The sequence below is a fragment of the Talpa occidentalis genome, unplaced genomic scaffold, assembly GCF_014898055.3.
Source record: "Talpa occidentalis isolate TD23 unplaced genomic scaffold, MPIMG_talOcc4v2.1 talOcc4.8, whole genome shotgun sequence".
Classification (NCBI taxonomy): Eukaryota; Metazoa; Chordata; class Mammalia; order Eulipotyphla; family Talpidae; genus Talpa; species Talpa occidentalis.
In genome coordinates this window covers 13,660,329-13,681,237 of record NW_023605194.1, presented here as the reverse complement: position 1 = coordinate 13,681,237, position 20,909 = coordinate 13,660,329, and the positions used below count along the sequence as shown (strand labels likewise).

General features: G+C 49.4%; 1 protein-coding gene and 1 long non-coding RNA gene across 2 annotated transcripts in view; one reads left to right on the top strand and one right to left on the bottom strand.

Moving 5' to 3' along the window:
* RBM20 (RNA binding motif protein 20) overlaps window positions 1–20,909 on the top strand; it is a 166,750-nt gene that overhangs the window by 58,698 nt on the left and 87,143 nt on the right. The window lies entirely within an intron of this gene.
* On the bottom strand, window positions 1,324–4,789 carry LOC129144982 (uncharacterized). Its single transcript, XR_008549914.1, has 3 exons — window positions 4,766–4,789; window positions 2,501–2,651; window positions 1,324–1,362 (listed from the first exon to the last, which is right to left on the bottom strand). It is a non-coding gene; the product is annotated as an uncharacterized LOC129144982 (long non-coding RNA).

Below are 20,909 nucleotides of genomic sequence, written 5' to 3'. Positions count from 1 at the left end.
GGTTTTATATACTCAGCACATCCTCATTAGTACATCGGCCCCCCGGTAACCGCTGAGAACAGAAGGAGCAGGCTCTGGCACCCCTGAAGGGGGAGCAGTTAAGCAGAAAGAGTGTATAAAATGTAGACCACAGAAGTGGCGTAAGACTGTCCTTTCCTTCTCTCCTCATCCCACCCCAGTCCGGTGATACTTCTAAAATGAACTTGTTAAAATGATTGCTTCAATTCAAGGAATAAAAATATTATCAGTAAGTACTGCAAACATGCAAGATATAGGTCCTAAGTTTGCAGAAAAACATAGGACATTGTTTTTTTCATGAAGGATGTATGTTCTTTCTATTTGAAAGCTGGGCTTTAGTTTTATTTCAGTAGAGATCTGTAAAATCATCCTATTCCATTGTCATATAATGATATACACTCATTAACTTTCCTGAGTGACCCTGCTTCCTCTTTTCTTTCAGCAACTTTGGGCTGGGTTTTTAATACAGGGGAACTGAAGAAGTTTGAAGCTAGAATCACGATCATCCTCTGATTTTTATTTATTTATTTATTTTAAGATTTTTATTTATTTATCCAAGCACTGGGTACAGTCAGAAGCACGGGAGAGTGAGAGAATTCACCAGAGCCAGTAGGGAGAGCAGAACAGGCAGACTGACTAAGTACACTGCTGAGGGGAGCAGCAGGCGCAGCAGGAGAGGTCTGCGCGTCACGTGGGACCCTTGCCTCGCGGCCGGGGATCGAACCGGTGCTGCAGAGGCTGCGGGTAGCTTTGCAACCCAGCGCTCAACCGCTGTACCACCAGGGGAGGCCCCCTCTGATTTTTAGAAACACTTTCTATTTTATAAGCAATGTGTGAATTCACAATTATAAACATTCAGACAGCTTGGTGCTCCTTTAGGGTCCCTGAGTAAAGAGAACCCCATCTTTCCTCTCCCAGCCTGGTGTGGATCCCCTCTCAAGGACATACCTAAATAATCTGTGCTTTCCTTTTCAACAGCTAGTGTAACATATTGTGTGTATTGTTCTGTAACTTCTTATCGTTGTTTTCTTTTGAGATGATGGGTGAGGATTTAATGTGATAACGCTCCAGCTCCCTCCTCACACCCAGTGTCTTAGTCCTCACTCCATAGCAGGCTTGAGATGTGCGCATATTCCCAGGCCATTCAATGTCGTTCTCTGGGCCTTTTCACCTGGTTTGCCAAAGGACAAATCAGCCAGCTATTCAGCAGCCTTCCGAGTGGGTGTCAGCTTCAGAAATCGCCCCCTAATTTCCGACTCTGGTTTTGCTTGTGAAACATCTCGATGTAGCCAGGTACTTGGGCAACCCGCACCTTCTCATTTCACCAAGCTATAAACCGAAGACCTAAAAATAGGTGTGATAAACAGATTAGGGCAATTTATTGCTGAGCTCCGCTCCCTGCTTCACCAGCAGCCAAGACACTGGCCCGCAGACGACGCCCTGGGACTCAGACACTGGGGTGAGGCACGGGGGGCACAGAGCTTTGTCTTTCTCCTTGTTGGGGAGGGGAGGGCTCCTCTGTGGGGCACCTGCCTCCTATTTCCCTTCTATCTATGCCTTTTCTCTGCCTTTGGTTAACTTTTTTTTTGGGGGGGGATTCTGTCGTTTGGATCAATAATGACTGATTCTTTTGATGAGCGTTTCCTCTGTGGGCACTTCCTGCCTCTTAGTTGTTCTTAGTGTGTAATTATTGTTGTTAGGCCAGACAGCGTGAGATGATTAATAGAAACATGTCTCAAGCATAATAGCAGACATTTAAAAAATTAAAATTTAAAACCACAAGTAATAGATGAATGCATTCTACTGTAAAATATTATAACTTCACATATAAAGCTTATGGCTCTTTTCCACCACCTCCATCTCAACTGCTGACCCACAATCAATCACAACGATCAGTTTTTGCCTTCCCTTTGCACCCCAGGGAGCCCTGGAGCACAGAGTAATAACAGTAATCCCACCTGGATTTCTGTGGACATATGAGCCCCAGAACCAGGCAGGTGCCAGGGTTCACATAGCAAGAGCATCTCATCATCCTCCCAGGGGGTTAGTAAGAGGTGGGCACCTACGATTGATGACAACTCCATTGAGACATGTATGTCACATTCATAATTTTCACCTATTTTATGTTTGTCCTTCAGTGTGTATTTATTTTTGTATATTCACAGAGTTGCGCCTACATCACTGCCCTCTCTCCTTCCAGAACATTTTCATGCCCCCCAAGTATCCATGGGCTATCACCCCTGTCCCTGTGTGTTGCCAGTTCCCTCGGGCTGCGCAGGGAGGCCACTCTGGGCCGGCAGCTGTGGGATCAAGGGCTGTCAGCCCATCTTCACTTTGCTAGAGGAGAGGTCTAAAGGTGTTTCCCGAGGCCTTACCTTTTTCATCCGCTGCTCTGCAAGCTTTCTAAATCAGGGTTCCCTCCTTTCTCTGTTCTGATTCTGGGGCAGAGGAGGGGCCCTGGATCATGGAATCACTGACTCACTTCACAGTTGTGAGTGGCGAGCAGGGTCACTCGTTCGGTTGTTTGTTGAATCTTGCTTGGGTGTCTCCTCCCAAATGGCCCGGCAAGGTTCCCCAGCTTCTCCTGTACTCACTGACTCTGTTGCCCTGCAGGCAGCCTGGAACTTCCAGACCTAAAGAGGGTACATTCTTTCTTTGTAGCCAGAGCAGATATTTTTGCTGCAGATGAATCATATGAGTGAGAACAGCAGGCAAGGAAGACAGGATCACCATTATCACCCCAAAGCATTTATCAAGCACCTACTGCGCGTGCGGCCGGCTTACTGTGGTGATGCGGGCACCCCCTACTCCCAACCCCCCAGCATCAGGCTTCCGACCCTGATTGAGCTCCTGACATGTTGTCTGTGAAGTCCAGTCTCTGTCCCCAGGAAGACTGAAGTGTTTGGGCTGGAGACCATGGTGGACAAGGAAACAGTCGCCACGCTGCTCACACAGCGACGGGCACCCCTGTGGGCAGTTGCTACCCCTCCCTTCTGCCCAGCGGGATAATCATTCTTCCCTTCCTAGCGCATGGGGACATCTTGAGAGAATCTGAGACCGAGAATGTCCCAGCCCAAATGTGCTAGTAGCTCTCATGTTTGGGGGTCAGAGATCCCTTTAAGGAGCTGATGAAAGCTTTGGACTTTCACCTCAGAAAAATGGCTCTGGAGCCCATGCCCGTGTGGTTTGCAAACAGTGTCAATTTCATGGTTTTTATGGACACCCTGAGACTGTCCATGGACCCCTGTGGAGCTGTAAGTTGATGGCACCTGTTTCAGAGCTTATCCTCTGAGCGGTGTTTAAAAAAATCCCAGCTGGTAATCCACCTTACTATTACTAAGAATACCATTTCTCAGTTTTTTCTACTTTAAAAGTCCTTTCTTAAAACGATCATTTGCTAAATGTCCCCAATAGCAACGTTTATTTAGATTCTTGAACCCCAAGGACAAAGCAAAAGGAAGGTAATCTGATTGACTAGATTTTTTTCTTCTGCTTTTGTATACACGTGTAAAGTAAAACAGAAAGCAATGCATAGAAGCAAATGTAGTAAACACTTACGATCCAAATCTGGATTTTAGGTACGACGATTCTTTCTTGGCTGTGTTTTTTGGGGGCTGCAGAAACCATGGAGCTGTTTGAGGGGACAGTGTTAAATCTGCTGCTGCCGTAAAATTAATTTGATGGCACGTAGCTGGGTGGCGTTTGTGTCGGAGGCAGAGGGCACTGGCCAGGCTTCCTGAGACGTGGAGGCAGGATTGACAGGCACAGCTTGGTCTGTGCTGGGTGGGGCGGGTGGGGGGGGTATTCTGCTGTGTGTGCAGCCTCCTTCCTGCCCCTCCCCGGGCGGGTAGGCGGAGGCTGGTGTTTGAGACAGACACCATCCTGCCTGGGGTGTGTTTTTGGCCACCAGATGTGTTTTTGGCCACCCCTTCTGCCCCCTCCTGCCTGAGTCCTCTCTCTGCCCACCCCCTTGCTGCTCCTCTGATATAGCCCTAGGTCCGCCCCTTGATGGAATGTCCTGTCCTGGGGGCATTGCATCACCACTGCCTGGGCTCCCTGGGTTGCTTGGCTGCTGTGGTGTCTGTTCTAGGTGGCCTGTCTGCACGTTGGGTAGTTAAGGTCACGATACCATCCAGCATCTCTACAAGTGTGTTTTTTTTTTTGTATTTTACCTGCTAAAGCACTTTCTAAGCTTTCCCTTTATCTTCCCATCACATGGGCTGCTGGTCAAAGCAGCAGGACAGAGTGAGGCCCTCTGCACCTTCTGCAGCTCTGGGGGCAGCCTGAGATGGGATCTAGTGGAGGGCGGCAGGGCCGCTGGGGATGGCATCACTGATGCTGCTGTTTAGAGATCAACCTTAGAGGGACCCCCTGCCCCCAACTGGTTCTGGGATCGTGGGCAAGAAAATGTTGGCCTAAACTACTTAGTCTCCTGGACTTTGAGGTGGGAATGGTAACACCTACTTCCTTGAAGTTATGTGGGGATTAAATGACATTGCAGAGGGTCCATAAAATTTGGGGGGGGGTACCTGAGATCTCCTACTCTTCTGACACCAATTAGAAGCTTGGGGGACCCCATGACCACATGATGGTGTGATAAATGAAACTATAAAAAGATTGATAGAACTTGCCAGAAGCTGTCATAATCATGGTTCTGGTGAGAAGCTACAGAAGAGTCCCTGCAGAGACCTGGCTGTCCTCACATTTCCCGGGAACACGTGTGAGTGTCTCCAACCTGAAAGCTCACCTGGGCCTTGACTCCAGTTTTCCTGGGGTTCAGTCATGTGGACATGTTGACTACCCAGGTGGCTGACCTTAGTCTCCAGTCCTTCTGGAGGTCAAGTTGATACCACATGGCCCAGAGTCCGCACCATAAACCACATTGCTGGCCTGTCAGGTGTGACCTAAACCCGATAGACAGGACAGTCTATCAGACAGGACAGTCCAGGCACTTAGCGGTCACCTCCTGGAGCCAAGGGGACAGCAAAGGCCAGACCTCTTATTAGGTAGTTGATTCTTTGCCACCCTGGGACCGTGCCTGGCACACAGTAGACCTCAGGACTTGCTGTCAGCACACATTTTTATGTCCCAAGGTCAAGGCAGGGAGTGGTTTAGATTTTCTTTCTTTCTTCTCTTTAATTACATCTGTAGTCTTGGGAGGGTGTCACACACCTTGCACATTTGGAATTAATATCAGGGCGTGGTTTTGCCAAATAATAATACCTCTTGTTTATGTGGTGCTTTAAACCTATCAGGCTCACCTATGCTCATTTGATCTCCACAACAACCTGATGTGATGGGCAGATAGGTGTCTTTATCCCAGTGTTACAGGTGAGACAGTGACGTCACAGGAGGCTCGCTGATGACAGACCACAGGCACAGAGGTGGCAGTCCTGGGTGTCTTCCTCTGCCAACCCCTGAGCCCTGCTGCTCTGCTTTATGTGCACAGCCTTGAACCAAATGGGTCTTGGGCAGATCTGATCCCTGCCACGTGCCGACTGCGCGGCCATGGACCTTCCCTGCTCCCTGGTCCAAAGGGACTATTGTGGGCATCACGTGAGACCCAGCAGGTAAGGGCAGACTGTAACACTGGTAGCTGCTGTGGAACATTAGCCTGAACAGTGATACCTGCTCACCGCCATCCCTGCTGCTGCAACAGTGGCAGTTATGACTTGTTATGCATTTTGCTAGATGTGTGAGAAATTGTGCATGAAAAGAGGTCTTGAATACAGAGAAGGCAGTTGGTGGCACAGACACTCATCCTTAGATAATTGCCAGGTAATTAACTAATGCATAAACAATATTTGTTTCTTCCAAACCTCCTGCCTGGTCCAGGGTGTCTCTGCTGTCAGTTCCTGGCATGTGGGCCTCTCCTCTCACCCAGGAGACCCCTCCTTCACAGCTCAGCTGCTCCCTGGTCTGAGTGAGACTCAGCCCGCCCCACCCCCCCAACCCCTCATGTACTCTTCCCTCTGAAGCATTTATCCTGCCAGCTTCACAGTGACTTGATAATTTGATCAACATCTATCTCTGCTGCTCGGCCGGGAGCCCCTGAAGGCAGAGCTGGGGGCTTGCAGGTGCTACACACTCACGACAGCCTGCTGGGGTCTCTTGGAGGCTCCGGGACTTGATTCCGGCCACCCCCTCCCTGGCGGGCATGGAGAGCGCTGGCTTCGAGCCCTGGCCCAAGTGCTCCCACTCCACGGGACGGTGAAATGCTCGACGTGGGGAGCCTTAGCATCTTGTTCTTTCCTTTTCAAGACTAGTCCCAAGAGCCAGGTGACGGTCTGTACTGGCTGTCAGCTGTGCCTGCTTCCTGGGAGGAGCTGCTGGGCAGAGGACAGCAGCCAGGTGCTTGCCTGTAGCCTGTCTGACGGGGTTTCCCAGTCTGGGCTTCTCCCCATGCGCATGAACACGGCAGCGCCCAGGCCCAGCCTCTGTGGCAAGGATTTAGGGACATCCAGATTGAAGGCCCTCAATTTTAATCTTGTTAATCCTGGCTTATCCCTGCACCCCGTCCCCTCACTGGGCGTCGAGCTCTAGAACACCCCACACTCTGCAAGTCTCGGCAGAAGCTGACACAGCTCTGTCCTAGGGCGCGCCTCCAGCCCCGCCGGGGGGCAGTGTGTGTGGGCGCAGGCTCAGGAGTCATTCCCCAAGGTGTTTTTCTTTCCCAAACTCCAGTTTTTCCATCTAAGGCCCAGGGCCCTCTGGGCTGCGTGTGAGTTACTGACACTGAGGTTCGTCTTTGTGGCTCACTGACACCCTGTTGGATTCCAGAGCAGAAAGTCTGCCGGCCCCTTGCTGTTCTTGCCCTGGAAGATGAGACAGTGTCAAGGGCGAGAGTCTGTCTTCTGCATGTGGGACCTTGCTGGAAACACCGACTGTCTTGGAATCATCAGTCCTCGCCCTCCCTCCATTCCTAGCACTTTCTTTCCCCTCTCAGCACCCAGAAAACTCAAGAAACCTTCCCAGGGAACAGATCTGGCCGGAAAGCAGTAACGACCGGTCTCTGGGCCGCTGTCATCAGGACAACCTACCAGGCTCAGGATCTGCTCTCGCCAGCTCTCCTCATGGCATCTGCTCTCACGGCAGCGGGACGGTGCCCCTTGCAGCTGGACATCTTGCTTCTGTCAGAAGCTTTTCTCTCTTCCCTTCTCGTCTACATCTCAGCGTCATCACCAGTGGGAAGCACAGCAAGGGGGACGCTGGTAAGGCCCCGCGTGATGCTGCGCCACTGACGAGCGTTGGGAATGGTCTTCTCTGCTACTTGCTCGAAGTCATTCTAGGGTCTTCTTTCCACCCTCTCGCCCCAGAGCCGGTCCACGCTGGCTCACTTTTGTGCCTTCCTGCCCCCACCCTTACATTCTAAGGCAGCAGCAGTGAACCCCTCTCACCCTCACCCCTTGCGGGGGATGCTCCCTGCGCAGGGATGAGCAGAACTCTGAGGTGAAACCACAAGGCACAGAGCCAGGTGTGTGGCTGAGAGGCGTGTCCAGGCGGCTTCCAGATACCCTCTGAGGCAGGGGTCCTTTGGGGGAGGCCGCCTCTGGATAGCTGCACTCTGCACACACAGAGGGGGCAGTGTCGTGCCTGGTGGGCTCTGTGAACAGAGTGGCCTTGGAGGGCTGGCTCCTCGGTGCGCCCTTTCACCATGACTCAGGAAGGCACCCGTCAGGATCCCTGAGGCTCTTGTGTGTAGTTTCCGGTTAACCTGAGAAACGCTGGCTTCTCGCTGGCCACACATTCCCAGACCTCCATGACTCAGCCCTTTCTGGCCACCTGATGCCTGTGACTTTGCAGAAAGCTCAAGAACCACTTGCTCTGCTTCTTGCGCTCTTGCTGTAAAGGTTATCGCCTCTGGGCCTCCCCGGTGGCGCAGCGGTTGAGCGCTGGGTTGCGAAGCTGCCCACAGTCTCTGCAGCGCCAGTTCGATCTCCGGCCACCGGCAAGGGTCCCACATGGCACGCAGACCTCTCCTGACGCGCCCACTGCTCCCCTCAGCAGTGTATTTCGTCAGTCTGCCTGCTCTGCTCCCCGCTCTGTCTCTGGTGAATCCTCTCACCCTCCCGCGGTTCTGACTGTACCCAGTGCTTGTATAAATAAATAAATAAATCTTAAAAAAAAAAAAATAAAGATTATTGCCTCTAAAGCAAGGCAGTGGACATGCTTTATCCCCAGAGGTTCAGTTTGCCCTTTGGGAGTGCTTTCTCAAAAGAAGGGTGTTTCTGGTGAATTCAACTCCCCAACTTGTGAGTGATGTCTGTTCCTTGCTTGCTTTTCAGTGTACCCAAGATTGTAATTTTTTAAAAAAGATTTATTTATTTTTATACGAGAACTGGGGTACAGGCCAGATGGGCGGGAGGGTGAGAAGATTCACCAGAGACAGAGCGGGGAACAGAACAGGCAGAATGATGAAATACACTGCTGAGGGGAGCAGCGGGCGAGGCAGGAGAGGTCTGTCATACCATGTGGATTTCTCCCTGGCAGGCCGGGAATCGAATCCGCTGCAGAGGCTGCAGACAGCTTCACAGTGCGGTGCTCAACCGCCTGAGCCACCAGGGGAGGCCCTGTTTTAAATTTTTTGAGGACTCTGATGAGGTGATCATTTTCTTTGTTCGCTGAAGGTCCGCATTCTGTCTCGATTCATTGAAATTTGGGTGAACACTCAGACCTCACTTGTCTACCCCACTGGAAAGTCAATGGAAACATGGCATCAGGCAGACGTCATGCTTAATGGTCACTATCCTCATGGCTTGGTGAGAGGGAAGTGTGATGACCACACCTGACCATCTGCTGAGCTCTGACTCTGGGCTAAGCAAGTCTTTCTATGGTACTTCTTTCACCTCTGCGGGGGGCCCTGTGAGCAAGGGTTACTCTGTGTGCATTACAGACGAGGAAACCGAGTGGGCTCTCTGCCCAGCCACACATGGCGAGTGAGTGGCTGAGCCAGTATTTTAGCCAACCTCCCTGGCTTGAGAGGTGTGATCTTAACTAGCCCCCTTGAATATAATACAGCGTCCAGATACCTGAGACCAGGAGGGATAGTGGTTTGGGTTCTTTCACTGACTGACCAAATATAAAACATTTCATAGATTTATTATATGTTTTTTTGGGGGGTATCTAATTGCGTCATATCCTTCTAACCCCTGATCAGAGCTGACTTGCTCTTAGAATCATCCCCAATAATCACTTGACTTAAGCCTTTGTTATGATGCTATAAGCTGTGTATCTATGTTATTATTTGACTCATAACACTTTGGGCAAAATTAAAGTTTTTGTCTTCCATATGTATATTTTTCCAATGAATAATTAAGGTAAATTTATTTTTTGAGAAAATTGCATGTATGTGAAAAATACAAGCATTGCAAAGGTGTCTATAGTCATTGGTAAATCCCCCTTCTTCCTGAGAATGGCTTCACTTTTCTTGTTTCTCTTCTTCAGTTTCTTGAGTCTCTACCCAGAGATATTCTTTGCTTATACAGACACATATCTGCACCTGGGTCTTTTTTATGTGCAAATGAGCTGTGTCAGAAAACAGGGAAGGCCACGGTGGGTGCCAGTGACCATGTGTGCTGGGAGCGCAGAAAAGCCCCAGCTACGTTGCATGCTTTGCTCCAGCTGCTCAAGCACCTTCTTGGCCTGTTGAAAGCCAGCACCATGTAACGAAGGAGCTGTCTTTCCAGCAAGCTCTTCACTAAAATGCAGCACTCCCACCAGAGCAGTAAGTGAGCCGCTTGCTGCATTTTCACACGGTGAACATAGCCTTAAATACCTGCCCCAGATCAGATACAGAACATGACTGATACCCCAGGAGTCCCTTTGCCTCCTTCCCCTCGCCTCCAAAAGTTATTAAATTTTGATCATTCTGACCTTAGTTCAGTTTGCCTGATTCTGAATCTCCATAATTGGAAGTACACAATATATTTTCCTTTGTGACTTTCTTTGGCTCACAGTGTTACGTTTGTTCAAAGCAACCACATTGCAGCAAGTAATGGTTCTTTGATAATTTTCTTTGCTGTGTAGTAGTTTACAGAAATCAATATTTCAACAAATGAATCTAATCCATTTTAATGTTCATGAATATTTAGATTTTTCTAGTTTCTGGCTGTATTACAAATAATGCTGTCATACACGTTTTTGTAAATGCTTTTGGAGAGCATACATAATTCTGTCAAGTTTTTATAGGCGAGTAGAATTGCTGGGTCATTGGCTTGTCTTACCCGGGGCTATCAGACCACATCTTGCCTGTTGGAATGCTCTCTGTGATCGTTCTTTCCTTCATATGCCAGGCACTCGCATACATCCGAGGCACTGGGATGGGATATAGTAATGAACAAAAGCAGATGTAGTTTCTGATCCTGTGCCAACATCAATCAAGCCACATAAAGATGAGGTGTTGTAATTGCAACAGAGATAAGTGTGAGAGAAGCAGATTCCAAGAGCATGTATGTCATGGGAAGTGGATCTGGACTGTGAGCAGAACGCACGTAAGGGAACGCTTCCCTGAAGAGCGGCACATGCCGAGGTTTGAGCGGTGAAGAGGATAGCCACGAGATGGAGAGGGAGAAGTATTCCAAGCAGTTGGAAGAGCATGTGGGGCATATTCCTGGAGCTGTGAGCATCCTAGGGACCAGGGCGTGGGGAGGAGATTTGGGGTGGAGAGACTGAGGCTGAGATTGAGGTGGGGGTTGCAGATCTTGGGCTTCTTCTCGAGCAGTGGGAAGCCTTTGAGGTAGTCCAGACTGCAGTCACGTGATCCACTAGGACCCACGAGGGCCTCTCTCTGTGCTTCCCTTTGCTGATCCTCCTCTGAAACAAAATGAAGCTGGGCTGGCAGCACCCAGCGGAAGAATGAAAGCTCCCAGAGGAGACCTCAGCCAACTGGGTCTCTTATTATGTACGAATGAGCTGTCTCAGGGAAGGCCATGGTGTGTGCTGCTCAAGCACCTTCTTGGCCTGTTGAGAGCCAGCACCATGTAACAAAAGAGCTGTCTTTCCTTTTTTCCAGCAAGCTCTTCACTAAAATGCAGCACACCCACCGGAGCAGTAAGTGAGCCGCTTGCTGCATTTTCACACGGTGAACATAGCCTTAAAAACCTGCCCCAGATCAGATACAGAACATTCTGGGCCAGTCTCTTCTGCTGCAGCAGACCTTGTATCCCTTTCAGGTCTGTGCAGGCTTTGTGTGTGACCCGATGGGATAAATCAAGATACCCTGTGTGATGTTTCTACCTCTCACCTGTCCCATTGGGTTTTGTTTGTTTGTATGTTTGTTTTCGCACCTTCCTCATGAAAAAGGACAATTGACTCCCATTCTGAAGCCCTTCCTGCACCTGGGGCATGAAAAGTGCTTCACAGATTTCTTGTTAATAAACCCCTTCAACTTTATCTGGTCTTAAACCAGCACCTGCATCACTCCTGCCGAAGTCAGGCTTCTTCTGGGCCCCAGCACCCCCAGTGTCCTCTCTGCCTTACTTCACTGTGTTTTCCTTGCACAGACTGTAATCTGGCTAGCCACGTGACCTGCTCTTTGCGTCCCAGCTGCTCTCACCTCCATGGGAAACCTTCCCTAATTATGTCCACTCATGCTTGATTCATTTATTTATGCATACAAGAGCTGGGGTACAGGCCAGAGATGCAGGGGGGTGAGAGGATTCACCAGAGACAGCGTGGGGAGCAGAACAGTCAGACTGACTGAAATACACTGCTGAGGGGAGCGGCAGACAAGTCAGGAGAGGTCTGCTGCACCATGTGGGTTGCTCGCTGGCCGTCCTGGGATTGAACTCGTGCTGCAGATACTTGGATTGCTTCATAGTGCAGTGCTTAACCCCTTGCATCACCAGGGAGGCCCACAATTTGATTTTTGATTAATGAAACAAACTCCCACTTTTGCAATAGGAGGAGCCAGACAGATGTGCTTGTGTAGTGATTCTCAGTGAGATACATGGGAATCTCATCATCTGTGTGTGTGGGATAAAGGGAGATGGAGAAAGAGTGTAGGATATGAAAAGATGCTGAACATTATTACTCATTAGCAAAATGAAAATCACAACCATGTATGACATGATATACTGCCTCACACCCACCAAAATGACTAATATTAAATAAGACCGACAATTGCAAGAGTTAGTAAGGATGTGGAGAAACTGGAACCCCCCCTTCATTGCTGTGCTTGTCAGGTGCAGCCCTGTGTCCCAAGGACTGAGGGTGACCCCTTCATATCTGGGTCATGCTTGTCTATGTGGCTGACTTGGTGCAGCTGAGGGTTCTTGACATCCTTTCTTTTTTATAGGAACAGGTTTGACTAGAAAACCATGGATGCTTTGTGAGCACCTGCAGTCTGGGAGGGTGTTTTGTTGGGTGCCTTCTGTGTCAGTACGTGGCAGGCACTGTCCTAGACTCTGGCCTTTCAGCTTTTCAGCAGCCACAGAACTGACAAAATGCCCCCTCTTCACGATGCTGTGCTCATCCGTAACATTCTCTCGAAATAGGATTGCTCTGTTGAGCTGCCTGACCTCTTGACATTTCAGAGTACTGTACATTCAGGAAAAGTGCTTACCTGTAGGGATGAAAGAAAGACTTCCAGCTAGAACTCGATTTGAGGATGCTCCTGGTAGGGGAGGAAGAGGGAACTGGAAGAGCACCCACATCCGTTTGACTGTCAGCCTAGATGACTTCGTGAGTGACTTTGGGCCACTCTGACTGTAAAACTTTGATCTGAAAAACATACAGTAATCTCTACGCGTAGGACTGTTGCAAAGAGTAGCTGAGATCACTTGGGTGAAGCCTTAGGCCTGATTGCGGGTGGCAGCCTTGACCACTGAGGTATGAGGCTTCTGGAACACATCGACACAGCAGTGAGAAAACCCCAGCCCACAGCCCCACCCGTTCTGGGTGCTCCCAGCCCAGCTGGGCAGTCCCTCTCCCTCCGGCCCTAGTGCCCAGACCAGCTCCAGCCTCCCCTGATCCTCAGCAATGCAGACTGGGCTGGGAACTCAGGCACTAAGGCAACTGGGCATTTCCTGCCAACTGCTGAGCTGAGACAGGTTCATTGTCAAGGTCGAGGCCAAGGAAGGAAGTCTGGTCTGAGGCTGCACGGTTGCTCACCCCAGGGTTCTGGAAAGAGGACTGTGTAGGACTCTGAAAAAATCTGTTGCTTAGGTGTGTGTTTTGATGACTGTGGCTATGGGCTGGGGTAGAGTAGGTTGACCTTGGAAGGTGAGGATGCTTTTGTTTCTGATGGAATGTTCCACATAGGTCACCAAGCTTGTGTATGGGAAAAAACCTGGAATTTTTCCTGAGGTTGGGTGTTTTTGAACCAGCCAAACCTGAATGGGCTGGGCAGACCTGCACCCCAGACTTAGTACCAGCTGTGTGTGAGTGTTTCGTGGGCAAAGTGGGGTCTGGGAAGAGAAGCTTGGCTAAGGTCCAGCAGGAGAGGAGATTGCAGGGAGCTAGTGGGAACCAAACGTGGGGAGCTATCTTTCTGCAGAGCTGGGTTAAGAACGCACCAGAGGTGGAGCCGCCTTCCTCCTGTCCCTAACCACAGCTTCCTCTCCCACCTGGGCCCGTGGGCGTGTGTATGAGGCAATTTGTGGATACCACTGGGAGTGTGCTGGGACTCTTTCCTGGGGTAAGGTTACTTGGTTTCTTCTTAGCTCCATCCATCTCCTTCTTCAGGATGCCGGCAGCAGATGCAACATCAGTATTTGTGTGCAAACATGTAAATACATTTACTGGAAGGCAGAGTTTAGCAGATGTACAGAACATCCACATTAGGGTTAGTAGCAGAGGATGCAGAAGCCAGCTAAAGCCAGACCGTGAGAAACATCCTCAGAGAAGGGTGTTGGGAGCTTCTGTCCAGGGTAACAGCTCTCACTACCCAGGGTTCAAGCCCTCCTCTAGCTTACTGTCTGCATTTGTCTTTTCCTGTTGAGGCTGTGGTGTTGGGCTGAGCTTTCCCTAATTTCCTGACCATTCAAGACGGCGACTCTTCTCTTTGGTGAGGCTGTGCGTCCCTCAGCAGCTCCCCAACAGTCCCTCCAGCTGAACTTGCTTCCCTGCTGTCCCCCAGCCCCGTCAGCATATGCTCTGTCTTTGCCTTCTATACCTGTTTGCCTCTGGGACCTCCTCCACCAGACCAGAGGCTCCTGTGAATACACTGAAAAGCACCATATATTTAAGAGTTTTTAAAAATTGAAATATATTTGCCATATCGTGTACATGATATGTGAACTTGGTATGTATAATGTAATATGGTGGCACGTAACAATTGGCACCTGTAACACATTACATAATCATCATTTCTTTTTAGTGGTTGGAATGAAGGTCTAGACTCTTGGCAAGTTTGATGATTATAATATAATATTGTCTGTAGTCCCTGTATTGGGCATTAAATCTCTAGGGGTTACTGTGTGTTACAAGTTGGTTCCTTAAACAACATCTGTCCATCCCATCCACACTGGTAACCACATTTTACGCAATTTTTATGAATTTGGCTTTTTTAGATTCCACACATAAATAGCATACCATCCTTGTCTTTGTCTGACTTGTCTCATTTAGCATAATGTGTTCCGGGTCCATCCAAGTTGCTGCAAATGAGAGGGTGTCCTTTCTCATTTTGAATAACATCTTTTTAAAATCCCTTCATCCATTGACGGGCTCTTAGGTTTTTCCACATCTTTTTTTTTTGTTTTATTTATTTATGCGTACAAGAGCTGGGGGCCAGGCCAGAGTTGCGGGGGTGTGAGAGGATCCACCAGAGACAGAGCGAGGAACAGAACAGGCAGACTGACCGAAACACACTGCTGAGGGGAGCAGCGGGCTAGACAGGGGAGGTCTGCCTCGCCATGTGGGTTGCTCCCTGGCCAGCCAGGGATTGAACTCGTGTTGCAGAGGCTGCGGATTGCTTCATAGTGTGGTGCTTAACCCCTTGCGCCACCAGGGAGGCCCTCCACATCTTGATTATTGTGAATTATGCTGTAATAACCATGGGAGTGCAGAGATCTCTTTAGCACCCTGCTTTTATTTTCTTTGGGTATATACCCAGAAGCGGATCACGTTGACATATTTAAGATAGCTGGGGGAGGGTGCAGATAAAGGAGGAGCTGTCTGCAGAGTTTCTGCAGAACGCACAGGTGATAAGGAGATTCTGGCCTGGCTCCATCAGCTTCCCAGGCATCGGATGTGGGTGTCCGGGGACCTGCAGCTGTTTCTGCACGTCCCCTGGCACCAAAAACTTCATGTGTCTGAATTTGAACTCCTCACCCTCTTGTCTTTTCTCTTCCTGCTCCGTATGACTCCAAAGTCAGAGACACACAAGTGATCCTGGCCTCCTTCCTGCTTCTCTGCCACTGCTCCTGTTCGTCCAGTCTACCCACCAAGTCCTGCCAGTTTTCAGTCCTCCTTTTTCTATGAATCTGTCCCCTCAACAGGGCTGCCCCACCTAGTCTCCTGCCCTTTACCTGTTCACAGGCCCACAGCTCTCTGGCAGGCCCAAGTGAGCTCAGTCTCTGGGGCTGTGCAGGTGCTGGTCCCTGTGCCCCCAGCCCTTAGTCTTCACTTCTTGCCTGACTTTGTTTTAATCTTCCACCAAACATCAACTCAAACCTCACCTCCTCTAGGAAGCCCTCCTGGAATAAAGGTGCATGTTTGCCCCTTGCTCCTCAGGGTCATCTGTCCATACCCCTGCCAGAGCTGTGTTCCTGAGAATGCCACCCTCCCCCCCCACTATGTGGGAAAGATCTGCTTATGTACCTGCGCCCCACTGGACTGGCCACTCCTCCAGCACAGAGCCTAGAAGTGGCTGATGTTGTGTTTGCCCAATAGAAGGGAGGCAGGAAAATGTGGGGAAAGCACTGAGTGGAGAGTTAGGATACCAGGCTCTGCCTGGACCCTGAACTCACCCAGAGAATGACCATTTTGACGACCAGGCAGACCCAGGAGCAGCTCCACAGCCCCCTCCCACGGTGATGCTCTGTCCCACCAGGGGGCACCTGCAGTATCAGGCTGGACTTGTCCACCTGTTCTTCCTCTTCTCAGAAGACTGCACTCCCCACTCCAGCTTGGGGGTGGGGTAGACCTTAACCCCAAGCCTGAAGGAACTTTCTGAGTCCCCCAGTTACAAACCTTCCAGGCTTGTCCTAAGATAAGAAGACACAGGTCTTGGCAGTGTTGCTGCTTGAGCCACGGATGTCTCTGGAACCTTAGCAACGAGCACCCGTGAACCTTGGTGTGGAGGATGAGACCTGATTCAGTTTCTTCATGGTGTGCTCACCTGGACTTTTCTCTGGGCAGCGAAAGGCAAGAATCCTCCAAACCCAGCATATTTTTCTTTACCCACAAGCCTCCTTGTACAGAAGAATTATATTTCCTCATAGCACTTTCTCTTATGGAAAGACATACTAAGGAAAAAAGAACCCCAATGTTATATGTAAAACAAATGGTACTGCTCAGTGGCCAGGCCCGGCTGGTCCAGTCACAGTGTATTAATAACTCTGTACTAAGAACTCTTGTTAGCTTTCTCTACTTTGAAAGCACTGGGCAGTGGCCAGCAGGCCCGGTCAGTGTTTGAAACCCCATAAGCTGCATCGGTAGAAAGCTCATGTGCAGGGAGTGGGGTACCTGGGACCTTGTTAGACCTGAAACTCCAGAGTACAAAGTTCTTTCTGCTTCTCAGGAGCCCCTGCCTCACTGCGTCAGCACCCCACAGCCTCTCTCTCAGTGGGGGCATCTGGGTCAGTGTTGTCAGCGGCTGAGGGACATCAGGCTCTGCCCTCTCAGTGCACACCTCTGCCTTTCTCCGGCTAAGCCGGGACTGCCAAACTGGCAGTTAAGCTGGCGTTAACTTGCTTCTGTGTCTCCCACCAATTCAGCATAACACCCCCACCTAGTGGCAGCGGAGCCACCCCGGCATCCGAGAGCTTGGCTGCTAGTCCACGGACCCGGGGATGTTCCAAGACAGAACCCATACCACAACCCCCCTCCCCCTGGAAATGAAGCCCCTGCGAATGCATCATCAGCAAAGAGGGGCGACAGAGGAGTCGAACACTATTTACTTGAGCTCTTGTGTATTGTTTCCTGCTTCCTCCTGTCTCTGGCACCACCACAACCTCTCTGTGTTTTCTTTGGGTCTCCTGAATGGCTTAGGCGACCTGTTCTTGCTTCTTCTTCCTCTTCTTTCCATACTTGAACCCTCCAAATCAATGGACAAAGATTTTTCTCTATTTAGATTCTCTCTTCTACTTTATTAGAGCTGAGCATTTCTTTCTTCTTATCTCTGCGCCTTCTCCTCTGGGAAAGACTTTCCCCTCTGCCCCACTTCAGTTTTTGATATTCCCAGCCTTGTGGGTGCGGAAGAACAGCACATCTTGAACAGGTGGGAGCAGCATAAGCCCTGAGCAGGTGAGTTACAGGTGGGGCAACCTCAGCCGTCAGTGGGGTGGCCGGGCCAGTCCCCACACCACTCACCGGCGCCGATGGATCACAGAGCCTCGTGTCTGCACATTCCGGCTCTTCCCAGATGACCGTAGCCGTTGGTGATATGTGAAAATTCTTATCTTCTTTTTCCAAACCCATGCTTTAAGGCTGTAAAAATAGTAAGGGCAGATACTCTTTCTTGAGGACCTACCCTCAAGCCTCAGTGTCTCCCAGACCTCAGGGGTTTTACAGGTTGAGGCATCACTCCAAATGGGAGACCTAGAGAGTCCTACATCTCGCCTCATTGCTCAGGGGAGAGGCCCATAGCTTCACCTCTGGCTGAGATCTTTTTTGTTTTTTAAAGATTTATTTATGCATACAAGAGCTGGGGTGCAGGCCAGAGATGCCAGGGGTGAGAGGATTCACCAAAGACAGAGTGGGGAACAGAACAGGCAGACTGAGAAATACACTGCTGAGGGGAGCAGCGGGTGAGAGAGGAGAGGTCTGCTGTGCCATGTGGGTTGCTCCCTGGTTGGCCAGGAATTGAGCTCATGCTGCAGTGGCTGGCAATAGCTTGATAGCACTGTCTTTAACCCCTGGCCACCAGGGAGGCCCTCTGGCTGAGATCTTAACCCACAGCCAAGTGCTCTGTCCTCTGTCCACAGAGCTTAATGCTCCTTAATTAAATGTTTTTGAGATTCTCCTTTGAGATGGGCCCATGTGAGTATCAAAGGAAATCACAGCATCTCCGCCATGGTGACCTTTGACATCCTTTTACGGCAAAGCCAGTTTTGGGCCAGTATGAAAGATTGAAGCACAGCAGTAGAGAAATGAGTGTATGTGGAAATGTCTTCATCTCCTCAGCTGTAAAGCCTTTCTAGCCCAGAACAACCCCCACCCACACACATGGCAAGTCATGAGCCTTTCAGCGTCATCCTCCCTTGCTCTTCTCGTGCTGTGTTCTGCACCTCAGGTGCTGACCGTGCAGGCTGCCTCTCCTAGGCCCTGGCTGGGTTTGACTGGTACCAGGAATGGGGGAGACTGGAGGGCAGAGAAGGGTGATGCTGGGGTATTTCCGCCCCTTCTTCTCTGTGGCTGGTGCTGTCTTTGGCAGTGGCTGATTATCTTTCAGGGTTCTACCCCTAACTCCGCATCCTTTCCCCAGGTTTTATGTTTGCATTCTCACCTATATATCAAATCCCTGCATTAAATTGTCTTTGTTCTACAATTCACCAAAGAGGATACTCAGAAGACCAATAGATACATGGAACAGCTAGTGCCAGGCTGGACACAGAGAAAGAGGAAGCCTGTTACACTGCTGGTGGAACCAGTATGGAAAATGGATTTATACATATTCTGGACTTACCTTAAGAAACAAAAAAATTAATAGCACATGACCCAGCACTCACACTTTTGAGCATCTCTCCAAAGAACTTTAAACCATTGATCAGAAACAAACAGTATGCTCTGCAGTGCTTATTGCAGCACTGGCCACAGCAGCTGGGCCATGGAAGCAACCTAAGAGCCCACTGATAGAGGATGGACTCAGGGTGGGGTAGCCACACCATGGAATGCCATTCAGCCACCAGGAAAGACAGAATGTCTCCATTTACAGCAAAAGGAAAGAGTTCCAGAAGAAGTGGCTGACGCAGCAGGCCCTCTCTCTCTCCCCACGTGGAGTCATGCTCCAGGAGAGTAGGCCGCGCTTGTCCAAAAAGCACCTGTTCCGAGAGACCAAGAGGCACATCTCTGAGGTCTCTAGAAGCCAAGGCTCCAATTTACACAGCTTCACTTCCTGTGCATTCTGTTTCAAAGCGAGTCCCCTGCCCAGCCCAGATTCCAGGGATGGGAGAATAGCTCCCCCCTCTTAATGGGAGGGACTTCAAAGAATTTATAGCCATATTTAATCTACCAGAGTGGTTATTCTCACTATAAAACAGTCTTCATTGGAATATTCAGTACAGATGTACCTTAAATAGAGTCTTCTGGAGTAGACTTAAGGGATGACTATCAATCACTCAAGGCCCACAAAGAGCGATGCATTATTCTTGATTTTCTTAGTTCCACATGTGCCACTAGATGGCGGCATTGCCCAGTGGACCTGGAGACTTGCGTGCTGAGCACCAAATTCCCCCTGCAGTGCCCTTAAAACCAGGAAATCCGGTGGTTTGGCACTTGAGGCAGAGCAGGTGGGGAGGACCAGCACCGGGCAGTGCAGACCATAGTGGGGTGCCTGGGATGAGGTCTGTGATGAACTTTGCTTCTCAGGAAAAGAAAAGCCAGCTTCTCCCTTATTCTTACAGAATTATTGTGGGAACAAGGGTTAACGAAGCCTTTTTACCTCCTAGAAGTGGAGAGTCTGTAAATGTCATCTTGCTACACTAAACACAACCACAAAAACATGTTGTTCCTAATAGAATAACATTTGCGTGCTCATAACATTGCATTGACTTCATCACAGTGTTGTAAATAACGATACCAGGCCTTCTCTCCCTCTGCACCACCGCAGTTGTTGATTGACTTAAAGATGACTGTGTGTACAAAACCCGATGGCATCTGAGTAAGATCTGTTCATTGTATTTTGCCAGTGTCAGGTCCTGGTTTTGGTAGTGTGATATTGTTATACATGAGATGTTGCCACTGAGGGAAGTAGAATAATAGGGACATAGATCTTTCTGTACTGCTTTTGCAACTTCTTATGAATCTCTAATTTTTTCAGAATAGAAAGTTTTAAAAACACCTCTCTATTAACCACCCTCACCTTGTTGTGTATTACTGATATTGACATTATCATTTGAAGAAGAGGATTGAGTAGCCATTAAATTTTTTTTTTTTTTTTTTTTTTATGATTCTGCCAGAATAGCACCTTCTCCTTCTTCAGATCCACTGGCCACTTCTGCAGAACCCACGCAGATCAGAGTATTTGCTAGAGCAGCCGATCAGCTGTGTGAGGACCTGGAACCAAGAAGTTGGGGTGCATTTAGTTCCCCCCTCCTCTGAACCAGGAATGCTCAGTCCCCTGTGCCTCTGACAGCCAGGGTGCTGTGCTCTCCTAGGCCCTTCCTGTTTGCTGTCTTAATGTCTTATAAACTCCACTAAGATGCAGAGGAAGACTCTTTGATCCCCATTCTGTGGTTAGGAAAGCCAACTCTGAGGGGTGACGGGGCTTGCCTGAGGTCTAAGAAAGGATGAAACCAAGGCTACAGTGCAGCCTGGACTTTTGATCTGGGTTTTCCTTACTAATTCCTAAAGAGGCTAACAGGAGAAAGAACTTTTTCAAGTGAACTAATAAAACTTGTTTTAATGTTGACACATTTAAACTCTGAGCCATTATTTCACATGTTTTCATTTATTGGCTTGCTCTATTAACATGCCACCTATAATGTTCCCACAGTGTTCAGAGTAGAGAAATGAAGCTCTCTTATGTGTAAGCAGAGAAAGTGGTGTTAACTTTCCCCCATCAATGAGAG